The sequence below is a fragment of the Equus asinus genome, chromosome 1 (genome assembly GCF_041296235.1).
Source record: "Equus asinus isolate D_3611 breed Donkey chromosome 1, EquAss-T2T_v2, whole genome shotgun sequence".
NCBI classification, from domain to species: domain Eukaryota; kingdom Metazoa; phylum Chordata; class Mammalia; order Perissodactyla; family Equidae; genus Equus; species Equus asinus.
In genome coordinates, this window is record NC_091790.1 from 195932280 (window position 1) to 195939874 (window position 7595).

Here is a 7595-nt window from a genome sequence, read left to right on the forward strand (position 1 = left end):
TCCAGCATAATACTGATTAGGACATCTAGATACCTAATAACTGCTAGAGTTTTCAATTAAGTCTTTTCAACATTATTTTCCCACACAGTAAACTACCGAAAATAGCTTTTAAATGTTATTTAGAGATGAGATATGTGGCCAGAAAATCTATGGCCTTTGAACCTGTGAAAAATCATACTACCTTTTTTTTCCCCAAATGATTGATCACTCAACCACAAAAATGGTCTTTGGAGGAATAGGTTTTCCTTAAGAACTTACAAATATTGCCCTGTTACAGGACTTTATGATTTAAGTTCTGAAAGTTGTAGTCATTCTAATCTAAATCTTTGGAATATTATCAGTTACTTTTTAGATTCATGTATCATCATTAACTGCCATTGAAATGAAGGTGGAATCAAATAAATGTGTTAGCCTGCTCACCATTTTTTTTTCATTATTAGCCAGTATGCTTCTGGTTTTGAAGGACAGAAACTCAACCTGAACTAAACTAGTCAAAAAGGAGAACTGTTTTCTCATCTAACCACAGAAGGGAAGCAGGGCAGCGCTCAGAGTTGGGCTATTTTGCTCTCCATCTCTCACCGCAGCTTCTTTCAAATATTGGCTCATTATCCTCTGCAAACCGGCCTCTTCCACGTGGTGTTTACTGCTCCAGAGATGCACTTTCTTTAATTCTCACCACCAAAGAAAGAATAAGTCTTCTTCTCTTCCATGTCCAGTTTGAAAAATACCAAGATAGAGCTGTGATTGGTCTTGCCTGGGTCAGGTATGTACCTACATCATCAATTATAATTGAGGTGACGTGGTGGTATTTGTATGGTTGGCTCGGTTTGGGTTAGATGCTTGCCTTTTGTCCTATCACTTGTGCTCAGGGGCATAGACTTGGAAAGAAATTACATATTCTTCAAAGCAAATGTTCACAAAAGGGAAAGTAGTCTTTCTTTCCCAAGGGCAAGGGGTGCTGGCTCAGAGAAAGGAGGGAGGAGTTTTAGGCAGACAAAACAATCCTTATTCATCATAAGAAATTTTACTGATTTGAAACCAATTATTTAGGAATTTCATTTAAACCCAAGAGAGATTATTGTACATCATTCTCAAGTTCAGTCATTTTTATGACTTTATTTTAATCCAATTATAGTTTGTGTTTGTTTTCCTATTCTATCCCATCAATTGGATTTTTCAGAGTTAACAACAATATCCTTCTTTTTAAACATTTAAAAAGATATTTTTAAATCAAGTAATACAGCTATGTGTAAAGTAAAATGTGAAAATTTCTGGCCTGTTGCCCATCCCCCAAATACCCAGTCAACTGATATAACAGCGTGATGTGTATCTTTCTAACCCTTTATCCATTCACATCCTCACACAAAAATGCACAAGTACACACATACACAGAAGTTATTTAAATAAAATATATAATGCTTTAAATGATGTTCTGCAACTCACTTTTTTATTTATTTTAAAGGATTCACTTTTATATATCAGTATATATAATATTCCCTCATTCTGCTTAATGACTACATAGTATTCCATTGAACAAATATAACATATTTATTTAACCACTCTCTTTTTAGTGGACATTTAAGTTGCTTCTAGTTTCATTATTTCAAAGCAAAAGATATGCATGTTTCCAACAAGGGTATATATATCCTTGTGTAAATATCTATTCACCTTATGTAAGTATATCTAGAAGAATTCTAGAAATAGCTGGTTCAAAGAGTATGCCAGCACTATTCTTAATTGCTCTATTATAGTTAATCATTGTGTTACTATTTCTTTCTTTCTAACCTGTCCTAGACAAATGACTGCTAAGATTCTTCTCATATCTTTGCTAATAGATATTTTACATTCTTTCCATTTTAGTCATGATTTTTGGAGTCATTCCATTACAGAGAAGTTGTAAATTTCTTCTGGGCATTTATGTATTAGGAAATTGTTTCATTGCGCTAGAATATTTTGCTTGCCTCATTTTTGCATAGCCTACTCTCAATTTTAGATATTGATGTTTTCATTTGTTGTGGCTTTGTGTTGGAATTTCGTTGTGTGACTTAGAAAAGGAATCTCTGACCAATTAGTCTGCCATTTTGACGATGTCTCCAGCTAAATATTTAAAAAAATACACTCTAAAACACCACCTATCTGAAATATATTATTCTATTTCCCAGAGAGCCTAAGTTTTATACTCTTTATCATCAAAAGTTTTTCTATTTCATCTAGACATTGGGAATGAAAACCAGTCTCAACACATCCTACTGAGCGTAGCTGAATGTGATTTTGCTCTCTCAAGATCAGTATTAGGACATGACAGTCACTCAGATACGATCGCTCAGAAGGTTCGGGGTCTAAAGTCCTTGGATTGGCTTGTAGAGATTTTTCCCCCAACATGCCTCTCAGATTGTGAGCTAACATACTGCTCAGTGATTTCAGCAGGCCCTGCCCCTTCCTATCTACTTTCTGTGAGTAAAGATATAATAGTTTCCAATAAATTAATCACATAGATTAAAAGATGCCTAACAGACTTCCCGTGAGTGAAGGCCTAAGCTTTTCTTTCACACATGGACTTTGGGACATCTTTTTGCTTGCTTGATGGCTTATTTTGCTATTTCCTGATCTAAGCCAGATTCTAGAAAAGTGGAGGGGTCCTATAGTTGAATTTTGGTTGGGTAAGATCTTACTATTGATTGAAATTAACGTATCTAGAGAAAAATGATTATAGAGTATCCCAAATACAGGCCTTTTTTTTTAAGTACCAAAATATCAGAGGAAGATATAACCACCCTCAAATATCAAATCATCAAAGCATGATATAGTCACGTGCTTCAAAATTCAAAAAACACTTGGAAACATTTTTCTGTCTATCTGTCCCCCCACCACCTGATTTCCCTCCCCTAAAGGCAACCAATGTTATCAATGTTCTAGTGTATGTTTGTAGAGGTATTTTAAGCATATATAAGCAAATGCACACAGACACATTTTTCTTTTTTGTACAAATGACAGTATATTAAATACGTGTTCTACACCTGGAAAAATATCTTGCAGATCATTACATATCTACACATAAGGGATCCCTCTTTTTCCTTTTCTTGTTTCAATGACTCCAGATTATTAACAACCTCCAGATGGAGGGCCACAGTTTATTTTGCTGTTTCCTCATTGATTAATATTTAAGCTGTTTTCGATCTGTTGCTTTCACAACTAATGATGGATTTAATAATCAAATACATAGCTATGTCCTTGTGCCAGATTATCTAAATGATAATTCCTAGGAGAGGAATTGCTCGGTCAAAGGGTGCAAGTATTTGTAACTTTGATAGATATTATGAAATTGCTTCTTATGCAGGTTATTTCACTTTACACTGCCTATTTTCCCACAATGTGTTATAAAACTTTTTGATATTTGTCAATTTAATAAGTGGAAATGATATCTTACTTTTTAATTAATTTATGTATTTTTTATGTTTATTCTTTTTGAGGAAGATTAGCCCAGAGCTAATATCCACACCCATCTTCCTCTACTCTATATATGGGATGCCTGCCACAGCATGGCTTGACAAGCAGGGTGTAGGTCCGCACCCAGGATCCAAACCAGCAAACCCTGGGCTGCCAAAGCAGAATGTGTGAACATAACTGCTGTGCCACCAGGCTGGCCCCTGGAAATGATATCTTAATATAGTTTTAAATTGCATTGATCTCCTTATGGGTGAAGATGAGGGTATTCTTGTATGTTCTTATATTTTGCCCATTGTTTTTTATATGGTTGTTATACTTTTTCTTATTGATTTATAGGACCTCTTTCGACATTAGGCAAATTGTCCTTTTAAGATATGGGTTACAGATATTTTTCCCAGTTTGTCATTTGTCCATTTACTTTTTTGGGGGTGATATTAACCATATTGATTTTTCAAAAATTCTTAATAAAGTCAGATTTGTCAATCTTTTCTTTTTTGACTTCTGTGTTTTATGTTATACTTAGGACAGTCTATTCATTCCTATAAACATTCTTTCATTTCTTATGTTATATATATGGTTTATTTTTTTACATTTAAACCTTTGACCCATTTGCAATTTATCCTGGTGTAATATATGCAGGAATAGACTTAAATTAATTTTTTCCTAGATCACAAACTAGTTGTCTCGTCATATATTAAATAATCCATCTTTTCCAAACGATAGAACTCGAGTCTTTTAATTATACACTTTATAGGTATAGTTCCTCCTCATTACTCTTCCTTTTCTGAATATTTTTGGCTACTTTTTGCTTGGTTATATTTCCTTACAAAAATTTTAATCAGCTTGTCTAGCTAAAAAACTGTTGATATTTTTAAATGAGATTGTATAATTTTTATGGGTAAACTTAGGGGATATTTTTAAATGAGATTGTATAATTTTTATGGGTAAACTTAGGGGAGAATTGATATCTTTGTATTATTGAGTCCACCTTTCCATTTGGTCAAGTCTTCTTTTGTGTCTCTCAGGAGCATTTTGAAGTTTTCTTTATGTAAATCTTGAACTTTACTTCTTAAGTTTATTCCTAGTAATGTTATATGTCTTTATTATTGTCGCTTTTGTAAATGGGGTCCTCTCCCTCCATTGTGTCTTCTAACTGCATTTTTTGTATATGTGAAGGCTTTTGATTCCTGAATATAAATTTTGTGCCCTGCCACATCACTGAGTTATCTCACAGTTTTTTAGTTTATTTTCTTACATTTCCAGGTATCCTAATTACTTGAAATTAAAGTTAATTTTGTCTTCTCTTCCTTTCTAATATTTTACACCTGCATTTTTTTCTCTTGTCTAACTGCATTGGCTAACATGTCAGAAGTTTTCATTAACTTACTCAAACTTAAAGAGAAAGTATATAAATTTGAATTGAAGGTCTGTCATTTCATGAAATGCATAACCTGTGATCCATCCCTTTATCAAGAACAAAGGCAGCTGCAAAAGTCTGGAAAGGGCCTGAGGACAACAGACATCTGGAAAACAGGAGCCTGTGTAAGCTCCAAACCAAGAGGTAAAATACCTTCCTAACCTACCGCCTCGCCTCTAGGGAGGGGTAAGACTGATCTTAATATCTTTGCTGACCTCTTCTGGCAAATCTGAAAAATCAGCCAGAAGATGGCAGATTTGATTGATTATTTTTCCCAAGAAGTCCCTGGGCTTTCCCGGGTTGCCTGTCTGAGAAGATTTTTCAGTATTCCGAAAGTTATTTTTAAATTCCACACTTTTCTTTAACATCTCTACCTCCTTCTTTCCTCCATTCTCTTTTATGAAACGTTACAAATCTTTATCCTCCTTTCCTCTCTCAGATTTTTGGCTGTTCCTGTATCCACAACCAACATCCCTCACTGACTCCATTTCTGAGCTGCAAAATCATGCAATCCTTGCAATAGGGCAATTGGAAAGTCAACGGTCACCTTGGGCTGGAACAGTTTTGGTGGGAAATGAAGAGGAGTATCCATCTTGCTGTGGGTGAAAAAATGAATGGACAGTATGGGAAAAATAACATTGGGTATGTACTTCCATTTGAGGAAACTTAGCAAAGAAGTAAAAATAAGATTGAAGGATAACTTAATGGTTAAGCAAGAATAAAGAAAGTATATTCATTCATTCACTCATTCATCTATTCATTGGTTAGGGTGTCTGGTGGCCATGCAAATGCACCTCTCATATCTCTAATGGCAGGCAGTGTAACTGATGGGCAGATCCAACTGTTGTGCTCTGAAATCCTTGCCTTGTCTTCATTCGGGCCGTGCTTCCCACGGGCTGCTCTCAGCTGATGACTGCGGGTGGCAGAGGCACCAAGATAGGTCTGTTCGCAGGAGATTCAGGACAACTCAGATGGCAACCCAAGCTCAAGAACAACTGAATGGCCTTGTTGAACTTCATTAGGACTGCCTTGTAGTCCAAGACTCCTTCACTCAACTTTTTTACCTGCCCTCTCTCCTTCACAGAGCCCACACCTGCACAGCAATCTGGCGGCTCTCCCTCATATCCCAAGCCCAGGAGTCCTCCTTTCTCCCTTGTAGGCATTTTCCCTCAGAAATTTCTTGGACTTCTCAATCTTCTTGGTGTCTGCTTCTTGGAGACCCAGTCTAACACAGACTGGAATAGACTTGAGCATGTTTGACGGATAAGAGAAGAGCAGGAGTGGAAGATGAATACTTTATTTCTCATCTTCTCTCTTGCAGATTTCTTTCCAAACTTTCTAGTTGGGTCTATCTGCCAGCCACGTGACCTGCTGTCTAATCACAACTTTCCTCTCAATATCTTCATTCTTCCAGTGTGATTCCTGACCTTGTCCCAACTCTGAACTTCCCGTCTAGCTTTCAGCCTAAGTAAACCAAAGCCATCTGAGCAAAATCAGTGGACCCCAAAATTGGCAGCTATCATACCCTCCTAGGGTTTTGTTTCCATTGCGGAAATATCATTTATTTTCTGATTGCCTATATAATGACATATTGAAATGAACATTTTTGTTGTCGTAGAATTTCAAAGGCCAAAGCTCCGGAAATAGGTGTTAAGTACCACAAATTCTAAAGAAGTGCCAGGCACACCTCTGCAAGGCTTATTAAAAATGGAATGACAATCCATTGACCTTCATTTCACCACCCATCCAGGCTATAAAGACAAAAGACTACATTTACTAGAGGGAAGAATTGATAAGGGTGGAGTTCTGTAGTCCCCCTCTCCCACATGCCCTAGGCAAGTAAAGGCAGTCTCCAAGATGAAACTCCTAGAGAGATTAGCGATGCAGCAGTGATCTGTTACTCATCCCCTCCCTGATTGGATGCAAAATCCCACGGACCCACCGTGGTGCCACTAGAAGAGCTGCACGGTGATTGAGTTCTAGGAGGAGATGAATGCCTATTCTCAGAGCTTGAGAGAGCAAGGAGAGCTCTTGCCTTGTCAAAGGTGGGCATGATAGCAAGTCTGCGTTTCTATCATTGATACGGCCAAAGGGGCCAAGTGGATGCCATGGAAGGTATGAGCCATACTGAAGGTTCCTGGTCCGAGAGGGCTACTTCCTTGAATGAGGACATTCCAGCACTGAGAGGCTGTAAGTTGAACAAACAGTGCAGGCATTGGAAAAGGATCACGAAGCAATGTGAAATGCAGATGTCCTTTCAGGATATCTAAAGAATCCACAAATGTGTCCAATGAGAAAGATGCCATTTGGACCCCTGCCCCACAATGGGCATCAGCACTAAGAAAAGGATAAACAGCTCCAGACAAGTAAAAAGACTTCAGTTCCTTTCCCCTTAACCTCCTCTTCCCTGTCTTGATACCAGAAGACTCAGGGCAGAGATGGAAGATTGGAGTAGACCAGCAAGGAGGAGTGAAAGAGCAAACTATTCCTGCTCTCCACCTACAGGTCTGTAAGTGGCAGGTCAGACATGACCAGGGGAAAAGAAACTCTTTAAATGAGATGCAGCATTAAAGTTATAATACACACTGAGATGCACAATTTAACACCTGATAATGGGTCATCATGAACAGTGTGAAGTTGTTTTTATAACCAAAGTGACTAAAAAATTGCAAGATCTGCCTTAAATATCACACAGAGGAAGGGAAGGGAGATCTCATGGAGCATGTTGGAA

At 37.3% G+C, this 7595-nt stretch overlaps 1 long non-coding RNA gene across 1 annotated transcript; it reads left to right on the forward strand.

Annotated features, from left to right (window-relative positions):
• Positions 1-444: 444 nt before the first annotated feature.
• Positions 445-5578, forward strand: LOC123287801 (uncharacterized). Its single transcript, XR_006531127.2, has 3 exons — positions 445-763; positions 4922-5008; positions 5304-5578. It is a non-coding gene; the product is annotated as an uncharacterized lncRNA (long non-coding RNA).
• Positions 5579-7595: the final 2017 nt, after the last annotated feature.